Genomic DNA, 21,427 nt, shown 5'->3' with positions numbered 1-21,427 from the left:
TTTTGAATAGGTCCCCAAGGAGATTTGAACCCACAACCCATGGTTTATTAGACCAGTGCTCAAACCCCTGAGCTATGGAACCACCTGCCCTGGGCAGTGGGTCATTCCCCAGTTAGTGCTGTGTATTTGAAGAATGAGGAGGGGTCAGTGAAACGCTCAGATTGTGTCTCATCCCCCAGACTCCTCAACATCGATATATCGGGTCTTTCACGTAGTAAAACATCCCAAGGCAACTCAGTCACACTCTGGCTCAGTCTCTCTGTCTCTCTCACTCTCTCTCTGTCTCTCTGTCTCTCTCACTCTCTCTCTGGCTCTCTGTCGCTCTCAATCTCACTCTCTAACTTTCTCTCGCTCCTATTTATTATGTGATTATGTTTGCCGCACGCTCCTTCCGCTGCCTGCGCTTGGTCTCTGCACGCTCTCGGCGACGAGACTCGAGGTGCTCAGCACCCTCCCGGATGCACTTCCTCCACTCCAGGCGGGACTGGTCTTTGGGCCAGGGACTCCCAGGTGTCGGTGGGGATGTTGCACTTTATCAAGGGAGGCTTTGAGGGTGGTCCCTGTAACGTTTCCTCTGCCCACCTTTGTCTCGTTTGCCGTGTGGGAGTTCCGATTCGAGCGCTTGCTTTGGGGAGTCTCGTGTCTGGGGACCATGCGGACAATGTGGCCCTGCCCAGTGGAGCTGGTCAAGCAGGAAGGAGCAGGAAGGTACAGAAGCAGGAGGTGGAAAGATGAAGCAAAAGGACAAACAGAGAGACAGAAGGAGACGAAAGGAAGAGGCGCTGCAGAGAACGGATAGAAGGAGAACCGACCGGTCACGGAACCAACAACCACAAACCTACAATAACTACAGCCAGGAATGGCGATTGTATGTCTTACATAGAAACATAGAAAATAGGTGCAGGAGCAGGCCATTCAGCCCTTCTAGCCTGCACCGCCATTCAATGAGTTCATGGCTGAACATGAAACTTCAGTACCCACTTCCTGCTTTCACGCCATACCCCTTGATCCCCCTAGTAGTAAGGACTTCATCTAACTCCCTTTTGAATATATTTAGTGAATTGGCCTCAACTACTTCCTGTGGTAGAGAATTCCACAGGTTCACCACTCTCTGGGTGAAGAAGTTTCTCCTTATCTCGGTCCTAAATGGCTTACCCCTTATCCTTAGACTGTGACCCCTGGTTCTGGACTTCCCCAACATTGGGAACATTCTTCCTGCATCCAACCTGTCCAAACCCGTCAGAATTTTAAACGTTTCTATGAGGTCCCCTCTCACTCTTCTGAACTCCAGTGAATACAAGCCCAGTTGATCCAGTCTTTCTTGATAGGTCAGTCCCACCATCCCGGGAATCAGTCTGGTGAATCTTCGCTGCACTCCCTCAATAGCAAGAATGTCCTTCCTCAGGTTAGGAGACCAAAACAGTACACAATACTCCAGGTGTGGCCTCACCAAGGCCCTGTACAACTGTAGCAACACCTCCCTGCCCCTGTACTCAAATCACCTCGCTATGAAGGCCAACATGCCATTTTCTTTCTTAACCGCCTACTGTACCTGCATGCCAACCTTCAATGACTGATGTACCATGACACCCAGGTCTCGTTGCACCTTCCCTTTTCCTAATCTGTCACCATTCAGATAATAGTCTGTCTCTCTGTTTTTACCACCAAAGTGGATAACCTCACATTTATCCACATTATACTTCATCTGCCACGCATTTGCCCACTCACCTAACCTATCCAAGTCACTCTGCAGCCTAATAGCATCCTCCTCGCAGCTCACACTGCCACCCAACTTAGTGTCATCCGCAAATTTGGAGAGACTACATTTAATCCCCTCGTCTAAATCATTAATGTACAATGTAAACAGCTGGGGCCCCAGCACAGAACCTTGTGGTACCCCACTAGTCACTGCCTGCCATTCTGAAAAGTACCCATTTACTCCTACTCTTTGCTTCCTGTCTGACAACCAGTTCTCAATCCACGTCAGCACACTACCCCCAATCCCATGTGCTTTAACTTTGCATATTAATCTCTTGTGTGGGACCTTGTCGAAAGCCTTCTGAAAGTCCAATCGATTTCTCTCAGCAGTCTCGTCCTGTAGTTTTTAGTCGGTTTTTTGTTGTGTAATAAAACCGACCCTGGGTTAAGCCTAAAATGTTGTTCCATGTGTTGTCCTCTCCCCACTAGAAGTTCCGAGGTCTAACAATCAGTGAACAACACACACCCCGACACACTCTCTCTCTGTCTCTCAAGTGGGAAGGGTAGAGAGAGAGAGGAGGCAATGGAGAGAGAGGAAGAAAGGCAGAGGGTGAAAAGGGTAAAGGGAAAGTGAGAAAGAGAGATGGGTAGAGATAGAGGGGGAAAGGAAAGACAGAGGAAGTGGAGAGTGGGAAGGGTGAGAAAGACAGTGTAAGGGAGGAAGGGGGACTGGGAGAGAGAAAGGGGAAGGAGAGTGAACGGAATGGAGAGAGAGTGGAGAGCACCAGTTCCCACTGTCACAGGACGGGAGAGTGGAGAGCACCAGTTCCCACTGTCACAGGACGGGAGAGTGGAGAGCACCAGTTCTCACTGTCACAGGACAGAGAGTGGAGAACACCAGTTCCCACTGTCACAGGACAGAGAGTGGAGAGCACCACTTCCCACTGTCACAGGACAGAGAGTGGAGAGCACCAGTTCCCACTGTCAAAGGACGGGAGAGTGGAGAGCACCAGTTCTCACTGTCACAGGACAGAGAGTGGAGAGCACCAGTTCCCACTGTCACAGGACAGAGAGTGGAGAGCACCAGTTCCCACTGTCACAGGACAGAGAGTGGAGAGCACCAGTTCCCACTGTCACAGGACAGAGAGTGGAGAACACCAGTTCCCACTGTCACAGGACCGGAGAGTGGAGAACACCAGTTCCCACTGTCACAGGACAGAGAATGGAGAGCACCAGTTCCCACTGTCACAGGACAGAGAGTGGAGAGCACCAGTTCCCACTGTCACAGGACGGGAGAGTGGAGAGCACCAGTTCCCACTGTCACAGGACAGAGAGTGGAGAGCACCAGTTCCCACAGTCACAGGACAGAGAGTGGAGAACACCAGTTCCCACTGTCACAGGACAGAGAGTGGAGAGCACCAGTTCCCACTGTCACAGGACAGAGAGTGGAGAACACCAGTTCCCACTGTCACAGGACAGAGAGTGGAGAGCACCAGTTCCCACTGTCACAGGACAGAGAGTGGAGAGCACCAGTTCCCACTGTCACAGGACAGAGAGTGGAGAGCACCAGTTCCCACTGTCACAGGACAGAGAGTGGAGAGCACTAGTTCCAACTGTCACAGGACAGAGAGTGGAGAGCACCAGTTCCCACTGTCACAGTACAGAGAGTGGAGAGCACCAGTTCCCACTGTCAGAGGACAGAGAGTGGAGAGCACCAGTTCCCACTGTCACAGGACGGGAGAGTGGAGAGCACCAGTTCTCACTGTCACAGGACAGAGAGTGGAGAACACCAGTTCCCACTGTCACAGGACAGAGAGTGGAGAGCACCACTTCCCACTGTCACAGGACAGAGAGTGGAGAGCACCAGTTCCCACTGTCACAGGACGGGAGAGTGGAGAGCACCAGTTCTCACTGTCACAGGACAGAGAGTGGAGAGCACCAGTTCCCACTGTCACAGGACAGAGAGTGGAGAGCACCAGTTCCAACTGTCACAGGACAGAGAGTGGAGAGCACCAGTTCCCACTGTCACAGGACAGAGAGTGGAGAACACCAGTTCCCACTGTCACAGGACCGGAGAGTGGAGAACACCAGTTCCCACTGTCACAGGACAGAGAATGGAGAGCACCAGTTCCCACTGTCACAGGACAGAGAGTGGAGAGCACCAGTTCCCACTGTCACAGGACGGGAGAGTGGAGAGCACCAGTTCCCACTGTCACAGGACAGAGAGTGGAGAGCACCAGTTCCCACAGTCACAGGACAGAGAGTGGAGAACACCAGTTCCCACTGTCACAGGACAGAGAGTGGAGAGCACCAGTTCCCACTGTCACAGGACAGAGAGTGGAGAACACCAGTTCCCACTGTCACAGGACAGAGAGTGGAGAGCACCAGTTCCCACTGTCACAGGACAGAGAGTGGAGAACACCAGTTCCCACTGTCACAGGACCGGAGAGTGGAGAACACCAGTTCCCACTGTCACAGGACAGAGAATGGAGAGCACCAGTTCCCACTGTCACAGGACAGAGAGTGGAGAGCACCAGTTCCCACTGTCACAGGACGGGAGAGTGGAGAGCACCAGTTCCCACTGTCACAGGACAGAGAGTGGAGAGCACCAGTTCCCACAGTCACAGGACAGAGAGTGGAGAACACCAGTTCCCACTGTCGCAGGACAGAGAGTGGAGAGCACCAGTTCCCACTGTCACAGGACAGAGAGTGGAGAACACCAGTTCCCACTGTCACAGGACAGAGAGTGGAGAGCACCAGTTCCCACTGTCACAGGACAGAGAGTGGAGAGCACCAGTTCCCACTGTCACAGGACCGGAGAGTGGAGAACACCAGTTCCCACTGTCACAGGACGGGAGAGTGGAGAGCACCAGTTCCCACTGTCACAGGACAAAGAGGGCAGAGCACCAGTGCCCACTGTCACAGGACAGGAGAGTGGAGCGCACCAGTTCCCACTGTCACAGGACGGGAGAGTGGAGAACACCCGTTCCCACTGTCACAGGACAGAAAGTGGAGAGCACCAGTTCCCACTGTCACAGGACAGAGAGTGGTGAACACCAGTTCCCACTGTCACAGGACAGAGAGTGGAGAGCACCAGTTCCCACTGTCACAGGACAGAGAGTGGAGAGCACCAGTTCCCACTGTCACAGTACAGAGAGTGGAGAGCACCAGTTCCCACTGTCACAGGACAGAGAGTGGAGAACACCAGTTCCCACTATCACAGGACAGAGAGTGGAGAGCACAAGTTCCCACTGTCACAGGACAGAGAGCGGAGAACACCAGTTCCCACTGTCACAGGACAGAGAGTGGAGAGCACCAGTTCCCACTGTCACAGGACAGAGAGTGGAGAGCACCAGTTCCCACTGTCACAGGACAGAGAGTGGAGAGCACCAGTTCCCACTGTCACAGGACAGAGAGTGGAGAACACCAGTTCCCACTGTCACAGGACAGAGAGTGGAGAGCACCAGTTCCCACTGTCACAGGACGGGAGAGTGGAGAGCACCAGTTCTCACTCTCACAGGACAGAGAGTGGAGAACACCAGTTCCCACTGTCACAGGACAGAGAGTGGAGAGCACCAGTTCCCACTGTCACAGGACAGAGAGTGGAGAGCACCAGTTCCCACTGTCACAGGACGGGAGAGTGGAGAGCACCAGTTCTCACTGTCACAGGACAGAGAGTGGAGAGCACCAGTTCCCACTGTCACAGGACAGAGAGTGGAGAGCACCAGTTCCCACTGTCACAGGACAGAGAGTGGAGAGCACCAGTTCCCACTGTCACAGGACAGAGAGTGGAGAACACCAGTTCCCACTGTCACAGGACCGGAGAGTGGAGAACACCAGTTCCCACTGTCACAGGTCAGAGAATGGAGAGCACCAGTTCCCACTGTCACAGGACAGAGAGTGGAGAGCACCAGTTCCCACTGTCACAGGACGGGAGAGTGGAGAGCACCAGTTCCCACTGTCACAGGACAGAGAGTGGAGAGCACCAGTTCCCACAGTCACAGGACAGAGAGTGGAGAACACCAGTTCCCACTGTCACAGGACAGAGAGTGGAGAGCACCAGTTCCCACTGTCACAGGTCAGAGAGTGGAGAACATCAGTTCCCACTGTCACAGGACAGAGAGTGGAGAGCACCAGTTCCCACTGTCACAGGACAGAGAGTGGAGAGCACCAGTTCCCACTGTCACAGGACCGGAGAGTGGAGAACACCAGTTCCCACTGTCACAGGACGGGAGAGTGGAGAGCACCAGTTCCCACTGTCACAGGACAAAGTGTGCAGAGCACCAGTTCCCACTGTCACAGGACAGGAGAGTGGAGAGCACCAGTTCCCACTGTCACAGGACGGGAGAGTGGAGAACACCAGTTCCCACTGTCACAGGACAGAGAGTGGAGAGCACCAGTTCCCACTGTCACAGGACGGGAGAGTGGAGAACACCAGTTCCCACTGTCACAGGACAGAGAGTGGAGAGCACCAGTTCCCACTGTCACAGGACAGAGAGTGGAGAGCACCAGTTCCCACTGTCACAGGACGGGAGAGTGGAGAGCACCAGTTCCCACTGTCACAGGATGGGAGAGTGGAGAGCACCAGTTCCCACTGTCATAGGACAGAGAGTGCAGAGCACCAGTTCCCACTGTCACAGGACAGGAGAGTGGAGAGCACGAGTTCCCACTGTCACAGGACGGGAGAGTGGAGAACACCAGTTCCCACTGTCACAGGACAGAGAGTGGAGAGCACCAGTTCCCACTGTCACAGGACAGAGAGTGGAGAGCACCAGTTCCCACTGTCACAGGACGGGAGAGTGGAGAGCACCAGTTCTCACTGTCACAGGACAGAGAGTGGAGAACACCAGTTCCCACTGTCACAGGACAGAGAGTGGAGAGCACCACTTCCCACTGTCACAGGACAGAGAGTGGAGAGCACCAGTTCCCACTGTCACAGGACGGGAGAGTGGAGAGCACCAGTTCTCACTGTCACAGGACAGAGAGTGGAGAGCACCAGTTCCCACTGTCACAGGACAGAGAGTGGAGAGCACCAGTTCCCACTGTCACAGGACAGAGAGTGGAGAGCACCAGTTCCCACTGTCACAGGACAGAGAGTGGAGAACACCAGTTCCCACTGTCACAGGACCGGAGAGTGGAGAACACCAGTTCCCACTGTCACAGGACAGAGAATGGAGAGCACCAGTTCCCACTGTCACAGGACAGAGAGTGGAGAACAACAGTTCCCACTGTCACAGGACGGGAGAGTGGAGAGCACCAGTTCCCACTGTCACAGGACAGAGAGTGGAGAGCACCAGTTCCCACAGTCACAGGACAGAGAGTGGAGAACACCAGTTCCCACTGTCACAGGACAGAGAGTGGAGAGCACCAGTTCCCAGTGTCACAGGACAGAGAGTGGAGAACACCAGTTCCCACTGTCACAGGACAGAGAGTGGAGAGCACCAGTTCCCACTGTCACAGGACAGAGAGTGGAGAGCACCAGTTCCCACTGTCACAGGACCGGAGAGTGGAGAACACCAGTTCCCACTGTCACAGGACGGGAGAGTGGAGAGCACCAGTTCCCACTGTCACAGGACAAAGAGTGCAGAGCACCAGTTCCCACTGTCACAGGACAGGAGAGTGGAGAGCACCAGTTCCCACTGTCACAGGACAGAGAGTGGAGAACACCAGTTCCCACTGTCACAGGACAGAGAGTGGAGAGCACCAGTTCCCACTGTCACAGGACGGGAGAGTGGAGAGCACCAGTTCTCACTGTCACAGGACAGAGAGTGGAGAACACCAGTTCCCACTGTCACAGGACAGAGAGTGGAGAGCACCAGTTCCCACTGTCACAGGACAGAGAGTGGAGAGCACCAGTTCCCACTGTCACAGGACGGGAGAGTGGAGAGCACCAGTTCTCACTGTCACAGGACAGAGAGTGGAGAGCACCAGTTCCCACTGTCACAGGACAGAGAGTGGAGAGCACCAGTTCCCACTGTCACAGGACAGAGAGTGGAGAGCACCAGTTCCCACTGTCACAGGACAGAGAGTGGAGAACACCAGTTCCCACTGTCACAGGACCGGAGAGTGGAGAACACCAGTTCCCACTGTCACAGGTCAGAGAATGGAGAGCACCAGTTCCCACTGTCACAGGACAGAGAGTGGAGAGCACCAGTTCCCACTGTCACAGGACGGGAGAGTGGAGAGCACCAGTTCCCACTGTCACAGGACAGAGAGTGGAGAGCACCAGTTCCCACAGTCACAGGACAGAGAGTGGAGAACACCAGTTCCCACTGTCACAGGACAGAGAGTGGAGAGCACCAGTTCCCACTGTCACAGGTCAGAGAGTGGAGAACATCAGTTCCCACTGTCACAGGACAGAGAGTGGAGAGCACCAGTTCCCACTGTCACAGGACAGAGAGTGGAGAGCACCAGTTCCCACTGTCACAGGACCGGAGAGTGGAGAACACCAGTTCCCACTGTCACAGGACGGGAGAGTGGAGAGCACCAGTTCCCACTGTCACAGGACAAAGTGTGCAGAGCACCAGTTCCCACTGTCACAGGACAGGAGAGTGGAGAGCACCAGTTCCCACTGTCACAGGACGGGAGAGTGGAGAACACCAGTTCCCACTGTCACAGGACAGAGAGTGGAGAGCACCAGTTCCCACTGTCACAGGACGGGAGAGTGGAGAACACCAGTTCCCACTGTCACAGGACAGAGAGTGGAGAGCACCAGTTCCCACTGTCACAGGACAGAGAGTGGAGAGCACCAGTTCCCACTGTCACAGGACGGGAGAGTGGAGAGCACCAGTTCCCACTGTCACAGGATGGGAGAGTGGAGAGCACCAGTTCCCACTGTCATAGGACAGAGAGTGCAGAGCACCAGTTCCCACTGTCACAGGACAGGAGAGTGGAGAGCACGAGTTCCCACTGTCACAGGACGGGAGAGTGGAGAACACCAGTTCCCACTGTCACAGGACAGAGAGTGGAGAGCACCAGTTCCCACTGTCACAGGACAGAGAGTGGAGAGCACCAGTTCCCACTGTCACAGGACGGGAGAGTGGAGAGCACCAGTTCTCACTGTCACAGGACAGAGAGTGGAGAACACCAGTTCCCACTGTCACAGGACAGAGAGTGGAGAGCACCACTTCCCACTGTCACAGGACAGAGAGTGGAGAGCACCAGTTCCCACTGTCACAGGACGGGAGAGTGGAGAGCACCAGTTCTCACTGTCACAGGACAGAGAGTGGAGAGCACCAGTTCCCAATGTCACAGGACAGAGAGTGGAGAGCACCAGTTCCCACTGTCACAGGACAGAGAGTGGAGAGCACCAGTTCCCACTGTCACAGGACAGAGAGTGGAGAACACCAGTTCCCACTGTCACAGGACCGGAGAGTGGAGAACACCAGTTCCCACTGTCACAGGACAGAGAATGGAGAGCACCAGTTCCCACTGTCACAGGACAGAGAGTGGAGAACAACAGTTCCCACTGTCACAGGACGGGAGAGTGGTGAGCACCAGTTCCCACTGTCACAGGACAGAGAGTGGAGAGCACCAGTTCCCACAGTCACAGGACAGAGAGTGGAGAACACCAGTTCCCACTGTCACAGGACAGAGAGTGGAGAGCACCAGTTCCCAGTGTCACAGGACAGAGAGTGGAGAACACCAGTTCCCACTGTCACAGGACAGAGAGTGGAGAGCACCAGTTCCCACTGTCACAGGACAGAGAGTGGAGAGCACCAGTTCCCACTGTCACAGGACCGGAGAGTGGAGAACACCAGTTCCCACTGTCACAGGACGGGAGAGTGGAGAGCACCAGTTCCCACTGTCACAGGACAAAGAGTGCAGAGCACCAGTTCCCACTGTCACAGGACAGGAGAGTGGAGAGCACCAGTTCCCACTGTCACAGGACGGGAGAGTGGAGAACACCAGTTCCCACTGTCACAGGACAGAAAGTGGAGAGCACCAGTTCCCACTGTCACAGGACAGAGAGTGGAGAACACCAGTTCCCACTGTCACAGGACAGAGAGTGGAGAGCACCAGTTCCCACTGTCACAGGACAGAGAGTGGAGAGCACCAGTTCCCACTGTCACAGTACAGAGAGTGGAGAGCACCAGTTCCCACTGTCACAGGACAGAGAGTGGAGAACACCAGTTCCCACTATCACAGGACAGAGAGTGGAGAGCACAAGTTCCCACTGTCACAGGACAGAGAGCGGAGAACACCAGTTCCCACTGTCACAGGACAGAGAGTGGAGAGCACCAGTTCCCACTGTCACAGGACAGAGAGTGGAGAGCACCAGTTCCCACTGTCACAGGACAGAGAGTGGAGAGCACCAGTTCCCACTGTCACAGGACAGAGAGTGGAGAACACCAGTTCCCACTGTCACAGGACAGAGAGTGGAGAGCACCAGTTCCCACTGTCACAGGACGGGAGAGTGGAGAGCACCAATTCTCACTGTCACAGGACAGAGAGTGGAGAACACCAGTTCCCACTGTCACAGGACAGAGAGTGGAGAGCACCAGTTCCCACTGTCACAGGACAGAGAGTGGAGAGCACCAGTTCCCACTGTCACAGGACGGGAGAGTGGAGAGCACCAGTTCTCACTGTCACAGGACAGAGAGTGGAGAGCACCAGTTCCCACTGTCACAGGACAGAGAGTGGAGAGCACCAGTTCCCACTGTCACAGGACAGAGAGTGGAGAGCACCAGTTCCCACTGTCACAGGACAGAGAGTGGAGAACACCAGTTCCCACTGTCACAGGACCGGAGAGTGGAGAACACCAGTTCCCACTGTCACAGGACAGAGAATGGAGAGCACCAGTTCCCACTGTCACAGGACAGAGAGTGGAGAGCACCAGTTCCCACTGTCACAGGACGGGAGAGTGGAGAGCACCAGTTCCCACTGTCATAGGACAGAGAGTGGAGAGCACCAGTTCCCACATTCACAGGACAGAGAGTGGAGAACACCAGTTCCCACTGTCACAGGACAGAGAGTGGAGAGCACCAGTTCCCACTGTCACAGGACAGAGAGTGGAGAACACCAGTTCCCACTGTCACAGGACAGAGAGTGGAGAGCACCAGTTCCCACTGTCACAGGACAGAGAGTGGAGAGCACCAGTTCCCACTGTCACAGGACCGGAGAGTGGAGAACACCAGTTCCCACTGTCACAGGACGGGAGTGTGGAGAGCACCAGTTCCCACTGTCACAGGACAAAGAGTGCAGAGCACCAGTTCCCACTGTCACAGGACAGGAGAGTGGAGAGCACCAGTTCCCACTGTCACAGGACGGGAGAGTGGAGAACACCAGTTCCCACTGTCACAGGACAGAGAGTGGAGAGCACCAGTTCCCACTGTCACAGGACGGGAGAGTGGAGAACACCAGTTCCCACTGTCACAGGACAGAGAGTGGAGAGCACCAGTTCCCACTGTCACAGGACAGAGAGTGGAGAGCACCAGTTCCCACTGTCACAGGACGGGAGAGTGGAGAGCACCAGTTCCCACTGTCACAGGATGGGAGAGTGGAGAGCACCAGTTCCCACTGTCATAGGACAGAGAGTGCAGAGCACCAGTTCCCACTGTCACAGGACAGGAGAGTGGAGAGCACCAGTTCCCACTGTCACAGGACGGGAGAGTGGAGAACACCAGTTCCCACTGTCACAGGACAGAGAGTGGAGAGCACCAGTTCCCACTGTCACAGGACTGAGAGTGGAGAGCACCAGTTCCCACTGTCACAGGACGGGAGAGCGGAGAGCACCAATTCCCACTGTCACAGGACAGAGAGTGGAGAGCAACAGTTCCCACTGTCACAGGACAGAGAGTGGAGAGCACCAGTTCCCACTGTCACAGGACAGAGAGTGGAGAGCACCAGTTCCCACTGTCACAGGATGGGAGAGTGGAGAGCACCAGTTCCCACTGTCACAGGACAGAGATTGGAGAACACCAGTTCCCACTGTCACAGGACAGAGAGTGGAGAACACCAGTTCCCACTGTCACAGGACAGAGAGTGGAGAACACCAGTTCCCACTGTCACAGGACAGAGAGTGGAGAGCACCAGTTCCCACTGTCACAGGACAGAGAGTGGAGAACACCAGTTCCCACTGTCACAGGACAGAGAGTGGAGAGCACCAGTTCCCACTGTCACATGACAGAGAGTGGAGAGCACCAGTTCCCACTGTCACAGGACAGAGAGTGGAGAACACCAGTTCCCACTGTCACAGGACAGAGAGTGGAGAACACCAGTTCCCACTGTCACAGGACAGAGAGTGGAGAACACCAGTTCCCACTGTCACAGGACAGAGAGTGGAGAACACCAGTTCCCACTGTCACAGGACAGAGAGTGGAGAACACCAGTTCCCACTGTCACATGACAGAGAGTGGAGAGCACTAGTTCCCACTGTCACAGGACAGAGAGTGGAGAGCACCAGTTCCCACTGTCACAGGACAGAGAGTGGAGAGCACCAGTTCCCACTGTCACAGGACGGGAGAGTGGAGAGCACCATTTCCCACTGTCACAGGACGGAGAGTGGAGAACACCAGTTCCCACTGTCACAGGACAGAGAGTGGAGAGCACCAGTTCCCACTGTCACAGGACAGAGAGTGGAGAACACCAGTTCCCACTGTCACAGGACAGAGAGTGGAGAGCACCAGTTCCCACTGTCACAGGACGGGAGAGTGGAGAGCACCAGTTCTCACTGTCACAGGACAGAGAGTGGAGAACACCAGTTCCCACTGTCACAGGACAGAGAGTGGAGAGCACCAGTTCCCACTGTCACAGGACAGAGAGTGGAGAGCACCAGTTCCCACTGTCACAGGACGGGAAAGTGGAGAGCACCAGTTCCCACTGTCCCAGGACAGAGAGTGGAGAGCACCAGTTCCCACTGTCACAAGACGGGAGAGTGGAGAGCACCAGTTCCCACTGTCACAGGACAGAGAGTGGAGAGCACCAGTTCCCACTGTCACAGGACAGAGAGTGGAGAACACCAGTTCCCACTGTCACAGGACAGAGAGTGGAGAGCACCAGTTCCCACTGTCACAGGACGGGAGAGTGGAGAGCACCAGTTCTCACTGTCAAAGGACAGAGAGTGGAGAAAACCAGTTCCCACTGTCACAGGACAGAGAGTGGAGAGCACCAATTCCCACTGTCACAGGACAGAGAGTGGAGAGCACCAGTTCCCACTGTCACAGGACGGGAGAGTGGAGAGCACCAGTTCTCACTGTCACAGGACAGAGAGTGGAGAACACCAGTTCCCACTGTCACAGGACAGAGAGTGGAGAGCACCAGTTCCCACTGTCACAGGACAGAGAGTGGAGAGCACCAGTTCCCACTGTCACAGGACAGAGAGTGGAGAGCACCAGTTCCCACTGTCACAGGACCGGAGAGTGGAGAACACCAGTTCCCACTGTCACAGGATGGGAGAGTGGAGAGCACCCGTTCCCACTGTCACAGGACAGAGAGTGCAGAGCACCAGTTCCCACTGTCACAGGACAGAGAGTTGAGAGCACCAGTTCCCACTGTCACAGGACAGAGAGTGGAGAACACCAGTTCCCACTGTCACAGGACGGGAGAGTGGAGAACACCAGTTCCCACTGTCACAGGACAGAGAGTGGAGAGCACCAGTTCCCACTGTCACAGGACGGGAGAGTGGAGAACACCAGTTCCCACTGTCACAGGACAGAGAGTGTAGAGCACCAGTTCCCACTGTCACAGGACGGGAGAGTGGAGAGCACCAGTTCCCACTGTCACAGGATGGGAGAGTGGAGAGCACCAGTTCCCACTGTCATCGGACAGAGAGTGCAGAGCACCAGTTCCCACTGTCACAGGACAGGAGAGTGGAGAGCACCAGTTCCCACTGTCACAGGACGGGAGAGTGGAAAACACCAGTTCCCACTGTCACAGGACAGAGAGTGGAGAGCACCAATTCCCACTGTCACAGGACAGAGAGTGGAGAGCACCAGTTCCCACTGTCACAGGACGGGAGAGTGGAGAGCACCAATTCCCACTGTCACAGGACAGAGAGTGGAGAGCACCAGTTCCCACTGTCACAGGACAGAGAGTGGAGAGCACCAGTTCCCACTGTCACAGGACAGAGAGTGGAGAGCACCAGTTCCCACTGTCACAGGATGGGAGAGTGGAGAGCACCATTTCCCACTGTCACAGGACAGAGAGTGGAGAGCACCCGTTCCCACTGTCACAGGACGGGAGAGTGGAGAACACCAGTTCCCACTGTCACAGGACAGAAAGTGGAGAGCACCAGTTCCCACTGTCACAGGACAGAGAGTGGAGAGCACCAGTTCCCACTGTCACAGGACCGGAGAGTGGAGAACACCAGTTCCCACTGTCACAGGACGGGAGAGTGGAGAGCACCAGTTCCCACTGTCACAGGACAGAGAGTGCAGAGCACCAGTTCCCACTGTCACAGGACGGGAGAGTGGAGAACACCAGTTCCCACTGTCACAGGACAGGAGAGTGGAGAGCACCAGTTCCCACTGTCACAGGACGGGAGAGTGGAGAACACCAGTTCCCACTGTCACAGGACAGAGAGTGGAGAGCACCAGTTCCCACTGTCACAGGACAGAGAGTGGAGAGCACCAGTTCCCACTGTCACAGGACAGAGAGTGGAGAACACCAGTTCCCACTGTCACATGAACATCCGGTAGTGCCCGCAAAGGAAGTGGAGTGTGGGAAATTGCACTCTGCTTCTATTGAGGGGTGGTAAGGCCAATTCTGCGTCGGGAGCAGGACTTCCACGCTGGGGGGGGGGGGGGCTAAAATTCCCAGCCCAAGAAGGTTACCACCCCCAAGTTGGGGGCCTGTGCTGTGCGATGAATGGAGAATGGGGCATGAGATTGAGGGGCCACATTGCAGCAAAGGTGTGGGAGGGGCAGGGGGCAATGTGTGTTGGACGGTCAGGCCTGAGGGCTCTGTGCCTTGGTGCAGGGAGTGTTCCGGACTCTGCACAGATGGCGATTGGTGGATGTGGTGTGGTTGGCTTCGCGAGGGCTGGGTGCTCAACATCCAGGGGTGCTCAGCATTTGAGAAGGATTCTGACGGGACAGGCCGTGTTGGGTGCGGGGGGGAGCGTTCCCAGTGTTGGATGGGTCCGGAGCCTGGGGCACACGCTCTTGGGATGGGGGTGGGCTGTTTGGGAGAGACGTCGTCATTCGGGGAGTTGTTGGCCTGTGGGGTTCCCTGCCGCGGAGAGTTATTGATGCCAGTTCATTGGATATGTTCAGGAGGGAGTTGGATGTGGTTTTTTCGGTTGGGAAGGGTCGGGGGGTGATCAGCCAGGTATTTAAACACTAAACTAATTTTTAGTAGGCCTCAGCGAGATTTGAACCCATGACCTCTGATTTATTCGACTAGTGCTCTAACCCCTGAGCTATGGAACCATCTGCTCTGCGAAAGTCAACGGAAGGAGCAGGAAAGAGAGGGGAAGGGTAAAGAGAGAGTGGAAGGAGTGAGAGAGAGGGGGAAGAGGAGACTGGGAAGAAGAGACAGTGGAAGGGGAGAGAGAGAGAGGGGAAGGGGAGAGAGAGAGTGGCAGGGGAGAAATGGGGAAGGAGAGCGGTTGATGCGAGTGAGGGAAAGGAGGGCGAGACGGGGAAAGCGAAATAGCAGGAAAGGGAGAGAGGGGTAAAAAGAGTTGTGATGGGGAAGGGAAAAATCTGTCGGAAAGGGAGAAGTATTTAAATACTGAGCCAATTTTGAGTAGGCCCCAGTGAGATTTGAACTCACGACCCCTGGTTTACTAGACCAGTGCTCTAACCCCTGAGCTATGGAACCACCTTCTCTGGTAAAGGCAGGGGCAGGAGCAGGAAAGAGAGGGACAGGGAAAAGAGAGAGTGGAAGGTGTTCTGTCTTGAATCAAGAGTCAGACGAGATACTGCAAGCCCAAAGTAAGGTGTGACCTTAGTCCTTTATCACAGGTCTCCAGAGTGCCTCTCCAGCCTGTGAGGCTTCCTTAAGTACAGGTGCTCCCAAGTGATTGTGGGATCCCTTGGGACTCCAGGAGATAAGCCCTCTGGTGGTCAGACATGATAATTACAGGTTTACATTCATAACAACACTTCCCCCCCCGCCCCCTGCCCCAAAGTCAATAGTGTAACTATATACAATGTGAGTCGATCTGGGACCTTCCTTACCCTGGTTGATCGTCTCGGTGTGAAAGCTGGTGTTGGTGAATCATTTGCTGGGCCCTCGCTGGGCTGCTGTGCAGCTGGCCTTGCTGGACTGCTGGGGGGTGATGGGTTCTGCTTCGTGGTCAACCGCTGGGTCGGTTGCTACGTCTGTGTGTTGGACGGACGGTAGAGTCTATTGTGGGTTGTTCTGGATAGTCTGTAAATCTCAGTTTGATTTGGTCCAAGTGTTTTCTGCAGGTGAGTCCATTTGCGAGTTTGACCACAAACACCCTGCTCCCCTCTTTGGCCAAAACAGTGCCAGCAATCCACTTGGGACCTTGTCCATAGTTCAACACAAATACAGGATCGTTTACTTCAATTTCGCGTGACACATTTGTGCGATCACGTTATGTATTCTGTTGAAGCCGCCTGCTCTCTACCTGTTCGTGTAGATCAGGGTGGACTAACGAGAGCCTTGTCTGAAGTGCCCTTTTCATCAGCAGTTCAGTGGAAGGGACCCCGGTAAGTGAGTGGGGTCTTGTGCGGTAACTGAGCAGGACTGTTTCCCTCTCCTTGCCCTCCCTCCCTCCCCCCACCCTCCCCCCCTGCTCTCTCTCCCCCCATCATAAAAGGTTAATAAAACAACATCACTTTGTTCACAGTACTTGTAGCAGCACTTGTGTGCTGAGAGATTTGCTTAGTATTGTCACTGGTGGCAATAAACGACTGGGCTGTCGCTGTGGCCTTACTCAAGGTTGGGGTCTCTATCGTCAAAAGTTTGCGAAGTTTTATTTCATGGTCAATGCCAAGTACAAAGAAATCCCTGAACATGCGCTCCAAATGTCCTTCAAATTCGCAATGTCCTGCAAGGCCCCTTAGCTCGGCGACATAGCTCGCCACTTTCTGGCCTGTCATCCCAGGGAAGCTGGAGGCTATTGGCCTCATGCTCCTGGTGTTGGCCCTGGTGGCCATGGGGCTGTAGGGCTGGTCTGGTGCAGGTTGCCATTGGTGGTGGCTGGGCTGCCCATTGACCACTTGTCCCTGTAGTGGGACTGCTCCCACTGCCTGTGTGTGTGTCCTGCAAGGGGCATCACATTTATTCCAAAGGTCCAGGCTACATGGTCAGGTAGCCTGCTGGACCTGGGGGTCTCCCACAGGGGCATTCCATTGGCATCAGCATGGTCCCTGTAGGACTCAATGTCCTTTACCGGTATACATGACACCTTGGCTCTGATCACGCATAGTCGAGCTTGCATTATATATTCTAGCATTTGCATCACTTTTGGGTGCCCTGGTTTCAACAGACATAGTTACATTAGGCATTTCACAATCTCTATCATTACTGTTAAGCATAACAAACTTGTTCTTAACCTCACTGACACCTGCATTCATCTCATTAGTCACATTAGTTAAACCAGCATCACAATTCATGGTTACATTGCACACATTTCCATTCTTGCACCCTTGAATTGCATCTTTAGCTTTAAAGTCCGTGCACTCAAATAGTTGGAACTGCCCCTTGAAATTTTTTTGGTTACCGGTCTCCTTTAAGGGAGCTTTCAAATCCGATTGGCCGCTCGATGTCATGTGCTGCTTCTCCATGTTGACTCGTAGCATGGAGGAGGTCTGCTGCCTGTTGCTTGTGGTGCTGCAGCCATTTTGTGGTGCTCTTTTCTTCCACATGCTTGTGGTGCTGCAGCCATTTTGTGGTGCTCTTTTCTTCCACGTGCTTGTGGTGCTGCAGCCATTTTGTGGTGCTCTTTTCTTCCACATGCTTGTGGTGCTGCAACCATTTTGTGGTGCTCTTGTCTTCCACGTGCTTGTGGTGCTGCAGCCATTTTGTGGTGCTCTTGTCTTCCACGTGCTTGTGGTGCTGCAGCCATTTTGTGGTCTTGCTGCAGGCAGGAGGCGGTGCTCTTTTCCTCCACAGCACCACTTCGCCTGATGTGGACCCGGTTCATCCAATTCCTGCCCAGCAGCGTGGGACCGTCGCCGGCTACAATCCACAGGTGGAGTTTGTGTAACACACCGCCCTGGGAGACCTGGACGTCTACAGTCCCTGTAACATTCCCTCTGCCCACCTTCGGCTCGCTTGCCGTGTTGGAGTTCCGAGTAGAGCGCTTGCTTTGGGAGTCTCGTGTCTGGGGCATGCGGACTATGTGGCCTGCCCAGCAGATAGCTCTTGGTCGGCCGGCGCGGACACGATGGGCCAAAATGGCCTCCTTCCCTGCTGTAAGTTTCTATGAGTCGGTGATATATCGGTGTCTCTGAGACTGGATGTGGAAAAGGTGGGATACAGACTGGGAGTGGGAAGTGAAAGTACTGTGGGCAGATTGTAAAGTGCGGAGTGAGCGGTTCCTGTTAATGGTGTCGGCCTGTCGCTGATTGATGGTCAATTCAGTAACAGAAGCTAAAATTGAGTAGGCCCCAGTGAGATTTGAACTCACGACTCCTGGTTTACAAGACCAGTGCTCTAACCCCTGAGCTATGGAGCCACCTACCCTAAGACAGACAGGGGAAGGAGCAGGAAAGAGAGGGGAAGGGAAAAGAGAGCATGGAAGGAGTGAGAGAGAGAGGAAAGGGAACAAGAGGGAGGGAAAGGAGAGAGAGAGAGGGGAAGGGGAGAGGGAGCGTGGAAGGGGAGAGCGAGATGAGAAGGATTGAGAAAGGGAAGGGTAGAGAGAGGGGGGAATGGGAGCGAGTGTAAGGGGAGAGAAAGAGAGGGGAAGGGGAGAGAAGGGAAGGGGAGCGAGATGGGAAGGCGAGCGAGGGGGAGGCAGGGGAGAGAGGGGGAGAAGGGGAGAATCTGAATAGAAGGGGAAGGAAAAGAGAGAGGAGGGGAGAGAGAGGAGTGGAGAGGTAAAGGGAAAGGGGGAATGAGAGCGAAGGGGAAGAGAGTGGGTCAGGGAAAGAAGAGGAGGAGGGGAGAGAGGGAGAGGGGAGAGATGGGGAAGATATAGGAGGAAGGAGAGAGAGGGGAAGGAATGGGGAGAGAATGAAAGTAGAGAGGGAAGGGGAGAGAGGGGAAGGGGAGAGAGAGAGCAAGGGGAAGGGTAACCTGGGAGGGGAAGGAGAGAGAGAGGAGCAAAGGGAAAGAGAGGGAGGGGAAGGAGAGAGAGAGAGAGGGGGGAAGGGGAGAGGGAGCATGGAAGGGGAGAGAGAGGGAGGGGAAGGAAAGAGAGAGGGAGGGGAAGGGGAAAGAGAGGGAGGGGAAGGAGCGAGAGAGAGGGGAAGGGGAGAGGGAGCGTGGGAGGGGAGAGCGAGACGTGAAGGATTGAGAAAGGGAAGGGTAGAGAGAGGGGGGGAATGCGAGCGAGTGTAAGGGGATAGAAAGAGAGGGGAAGGGGAGAGAGGGGAAGGGGAGCGAGGTGGGAAGGAGAGCGAGGGGGAGGCAGGGGAGAGAGGGGGAAAAGAGGTGAATCTGAATAGAAGGGGATGGAAAAGAGAGAGGAGGCGAGAGGGAAAGGGAAAGGGGGGAGGAGAGTGAGGGGGAAGAGGGTGGGTCAGGGAAAGAGGGGGAGGGGACAGAGGGGGAGGGGAGAATAGGGAAAACAAAGGAGTAAGGAGAGAGAGGGGAAGGAATGGGGAGAGAATGAAAGTAGAGAGGGAAGGGGAGAGAGGGGAAGGGGAGAGAGAGAGAGCAAGGGGAAGGGTAACCTGGGAGGGGAAGAGGAGAGAGGGGGAAAGGAGTGAGAGAGGGAAGGGGAGAGATGAGGAAGGGGAGAATCTGAAAAGAAAGGGAGAAGAGAGAAAGAAGTTGATAGAGGAGAGAGGGGGAGGGGACAGGGTGAGATGGGGGAATGAGTGAGAGACTGGGAAAGCGAGATAGCGGGAAAGGGAGAGAGGGGTAAAGAGATGTAGAGCGGGTCATGATGGGGAAGGGAGAGAGAGATTTGGAAGGGGAGAGAGAGTGTAAGAGAGACGAGAAGAGGAGAGGGGGAAGGGTGTGAGGGGAGTCTGTTTAGAAATTTACAATTCAGCAGAGGAGGACACAGGGTTTAATTAGGAGGGGGAAAATAGAGTATGAGAGGAAGCTTGCAGGGAAAACAAAAACTGACTGCAAAAGCTTCTACAGATATGTGAAGAGAAAAAGATTAGTGAAGACAAATGTAGGTCCCGTGCAGTCAGAATTTATAATGGGGAACAAAGAAATGGCAGACCAATTGAACAAATACTTTGGTTCTGTCTTCACTAAGGAAGACACAAATAAACTTCCGGAAATACTAGGGGCTCGAGGGTCTAGCAAGAAGGAGGAACTGAAGGAAATCCTTATTAGTCACGAAATTGTGTTAGGGAAATTGATGGGATTGAAGGCCGATAAATCCCCGGGGCCTGATAGTCTGCATCCCAGAGTACTTAAGGAAGTGTGCCCTAGATATAGTGGATGCATTGGTGATCATTTTCCAACAGCCTATCGACTCTGGATCAGTTCCTATGGACTGGAGGGTAGCTCATGTAATAACACTTTTTAAAAAAGGAGGCAGAGAGAAAACAGGGAATTATAGACCGGTTAGCCTGACATCGGCAGTGGGGAAAATGTTTGAATCAATCTTTAAAGATGTAATAGCAGCGCATTTGGAAAGCAGTGACAGGATCGGTCCAAGTCAGCATGGATTTATGAAAGGGAAATCATGCTCGACAAATCTTCTGGAATTTTTTGAGGATGTAACTGGTAGAGTGGACAAGGGAGAACCAGTGGATGTGGTGTATTTGGACTTTCAAAAGGCTTTTAACAAGGTCCCACACAAGAGATTAGTGTGCAAAATTAAAGCACATGGTACTGGGGGTAATTACTGACGTGGACAGAGAACTGGTTGGCAGACAGGAAGCAGAGAGTCGGGCCCCTTGGATCGGTGACATAGCTTGCCACTTCCTGGCCTTCAGACCTCTTGTACGTGTAGAACCGGTACCTCGCCATCAGAACGCTTTCCTTTGTATTAAGATGCTCCCGGACCAGTGTGCACAACTCATTGTACGACTTGTCTGTGGGTTTTGTTGTAGCGAGCAGGATTTTCATGAGGCCATATGTTGAAGCCCCACAAACGGTGAGGAGGATCGCCCTTGGTTTGGCAGTGCTCGCTTCTTCTTCCAGCTCCTTGGCCACAAAGTATTGCTCAAGTCATTCCACGAAGGTTTCCCAATCATTCTCCCTCCGAAAATTACTCCAGGATGCCCACAGTTCTCCGCATTGTTGCATTGGGGTTCGTCATCTGTACCTCGTCGCCTGTTGTTATGTCTTGAACAAAGAGTCAGACTAGATGCTGCAAGCTCAAAGTAAGTGTGACCGTAGATCTCAGAGTGCCTCTCCAGCCTGTGAGGCCTCCTTATATGCAGCTGCTCCCAAGGGATTGTGGGCTCCCTTTGGACTCCACGGGATAAGCCCTCTGGTGGTTAGACACGGTAATTACAGGTTTACATACATAACAGAAGGAGTGAGAGAGAGACGGAAGGGGAGAGAGTGGGGAAGAGGAGAGAGTGGGGAAGGAGTGAGAGAGAGGGGGAAGCGGAAAAAGTGGGAAAGGAGTGAGAGAGAGAGGAAGAGAGAGGGAAAGGGGAGCGAGAGAGGGGAGGGGAAAGAGAGGGAGGAGAAGGGGATAGAGTGGAGAAGGGGAGAGGGGGAGGAAGAGAGA

At 54.2% G+C, this 21,427-nt stretch overlaps 2 non-coding genes across 2 annotated transcripts; both read right to left on the bottom strand.

Moving 5' to 3' along the window:
- Positions 1-15,389: 15,389 nt before the first annotated feature.
- On the bottom strand, positions 15,390-15,462 carry trnat-agu (transfer RNA threonine (anticodon AGU)). The gene has a single exon. It is a non-coding gene; the product is annotated as a tRNA-Thr (tRNA).
- Positions 15,463-18,219: 2,757 nt separating this feature from the next.
- On the bottom strand, positions 18,220-18,292 carry trnat-ugu (transfer RNA threonine (anticodon UGU)). Its single transcript has one exon. It is a non-coding gene; the product is annotated as a tRNA-Thr (tRNA).
- Positions 18,293-21,427: the final 3,135 nt, after the last annotated feature.

This window comes from Pristiophorus japonicus, unplaced genomic scaffold, assembly GCF_044704955.1.
Source record: "Pristiophorus japonicus isolate sPriJap1 unplaced genomic scaffold, sPriJap1.hap1 HAP1_SCAFFOLD_962, whole genome shotgun sequence".
NCBI lineage: Eukaryota > Metazoa > Chordata > Chondrichthyes > Pristiophoridae > Pristiophorus > Pristiophorus japonicus.
This window is presented reverse-complemented; position numbering and strand designations above follow the sequence as displayed.